Source organism: Otolemur garnettii, unplaced genomic scaffold (genome assembly GCF_000181295.1).
Source record: "Otolemur garnettii isolate 467f Iridium unplaced genomic scaffold, OtoGar3 scaffold00212, whole genome shotgun sequence".
Taxonomy (NCBI): domain Eukaryota; kingdom Metazoa; phylum Chordata; class Mammalia; order Primates; family Galagidae; genus Otolemur; species Otolemur garnettii.
The window spans coordinates 1,117,758-1,120,279 of record NW_003852607.1 but is presented as its reverse complement, the minus strand read 5'-3'; positions in this window follow the sequence as shown (position 1 = coordinate 1,120,279).

Below are 2,522 nucleotides of genomic sequence, written 5' to 3'. Positions count from 1 at the left end.
GCTGGAACCCGCCATTCTCTGTATATGGGGCTGGAGCCCTACCCACTGAACCACTGGCGCCTCCCGAGACCCCATATATTTTTAAGTTGGGGTCTCACTATAGTTTGCTCCCATCGGAGCCAGTAGTGTTTCATGCAGAATAGTTGTGATGCAGTTTTTTGACTGACAACTGTCTCATCATTCACATTCAACCTTACGTCATCTTCCTACAAACTTTAAAGCACAGAAGTATTTCTGATCTGTCCTAGAGCTTCTTTCCCAACTCCTTTCACCACAGGACCTTGACATGGTGCTATAGGCATCAAACTTCAGAGTCACCTGGCTGGGCTTTCCTGTTTGCCTGGTGTGGACCAGCATTCGGACTTCATGGGTTGTGACTCCCCTTGGGTGCTCCACCCAGCTCTCAAATTGTACTGTGGTGGGGGGTTCTTTGGGTTTTTACCTTCCTTTGGGTTTTTCCTTTTCCTGTGTCATATACTAAATACTGTGTTTGATTATGAGTGCCAGTTCCCTGTGGGTGCCTTCACACTCACAAAAGCTACAAAAGAGCAAGGTCATTGTCACTTTTTGTCCTACCTTAGTAGTGTTGGTGTGGGGATCACATTCCTCCTTCCCCTTCCCCAAAGTCTAAAGTCCAATTAAGACAAATTCTGTGAGGAATTTCCTCAGGCTTTGGCCATGAGTTGACCAGCCAGCTTCCAGTCCTTGCTGGAGCAGGGGATGTTGACCGCCTCAGAGTTACCTTGCAGGGATTGGCCAGATCTGTTTTTGCTTCCCACAGGGGCAATGAAGCTCTCTTCAGTCTCCTGTGATGGATCCAAGTGGGGATCCTTCCATTTTTGCTGCTGTGGGTATGGTCAGGGTGACAGTGTATGGTCTCTTTTACCTTCATTTGAGGGGGACCAGTTTCCAGCCCTTGACCCAGACTTGATCTCCTGGAGAGAGAGGGTGGACAGTCACCAAAAGACTAACCGGAGCACAGTTACTTACCCAAGTGGAAATCCTCTTTGCCACTTTTCTTAGGGCTTCTACCTGCCTGTGCAATTCGGTCTCCCCTAGGTCTTTAGGGGTCCCTGATAAATTGTGGAGGATTTGGTGGAAGCCTGTTATACATTATCTCATAAGGGAGTACCCTGCTCCTTTGGAAGGAGCACATTTACTATTGAACAAGATCAGTGGTGAGGCCTGTACCCATGAAGCTTTGCTTCCTGGCAGAGTTTACTGAACTTGCTTTTGTGCCTTTATTCATGCAGTCTACCCTGCCCAAGTTCTGAGGCCCCGGTGGAAGGCAGGAAGCTGGGGGGTGTTAGAGAGCAGTGGCTCTAGATCTGGACCGGCAGGTGTCTTATGCATTTATACTATGTGGCACTCAAGGTGATTATGCACATCCAGACTCGGGAGCCCGATTCTGCCCTCAAGGAGATCCACCTTGTAGGAGGCACTGGATTCGGGTCTCTCTATGCACACGCCCCAGTGTTTGCAGTGGAAGAAGGGAAGAAGAGGAATGGGGAATGGGGAAGTGAAGCACTCATGGGGGGAGGCTGGTGGAAGGACTTATTTATGCTATGTGTTCTTGAGAGGTTTAGGGATAGAGTCTGGCCAGGATCTATAAGAAAGAGAGGAGGCCAGTCCAAGGATTAAGGATAAGTTTTATTTTAAAGGAGGAGAATGGAGTCTAACCAGAAGTCAGCCCCCTTCACTCAGTTTCAAGGGACTTTTATTAGTGTAGTTGGAATGTGGGAGGGGGTCATGAGAGGTGAGGGAAGTCATCTTTTCTGAAAAGTGAATGATGCTGTGTCCTAGACTGATTTTAGAATTATTGCCTTCCACAAAATGTGTTAATCTTGCATGAAGGCCTTGTCTCTAGTGCCAGCCAGGTTCAAGGTAGGAGATCCTTATGTTTCCCAGGAATATCAGCCTTGAAGCATTTCAGGATGGTGGGGAGGGGGTTGCTGTGACCGTGCCATTTGGTCTCTGACCTGCTTTCTATCACTAGCTGTCCTCCCAGGATGGCTAGGCTATTTTTGTCAGGGTCATGAGGATTTACAGGAGTATGGGAAGAAGATTGCTGTAATCATGCAATTTCGTTTATGGCCTGCTTTCTTTTGCTGTCTCCTAAATAGCTGTGCTTTTGTCAGAGTCTTGAGGATTTCTTCCCCACAGTTCTGTCCCAAGTAGAAGAGAATTCTGAGCTTAGACTTGTGAGCTGAAGGCAAATGAAATTCAGAAACCCATATTGGATTGGGTGAAGTGGCTCACAGCTGTAATCCTAGCAATCCAGGAGGCAGAGTTGAGAGGATTGCTTGAGCTCATACGTTGGAGACCACCCTGAGCAAGAGTGAGACCTTGTATCTACAAAAAATAGAAAAACTAACCAGACGTGGTGGTATGAGCCTATAGTCCCAGCTATTCAGGAGGCTGAGGCAGGAGGATCACTTGAACCCAGGAGTCTGAGGTTGCTGTGAACAATGATGAGGCCACAGCACTCTAGCCTGGGCAGCAGAGCACGACTGTCTCAAAAA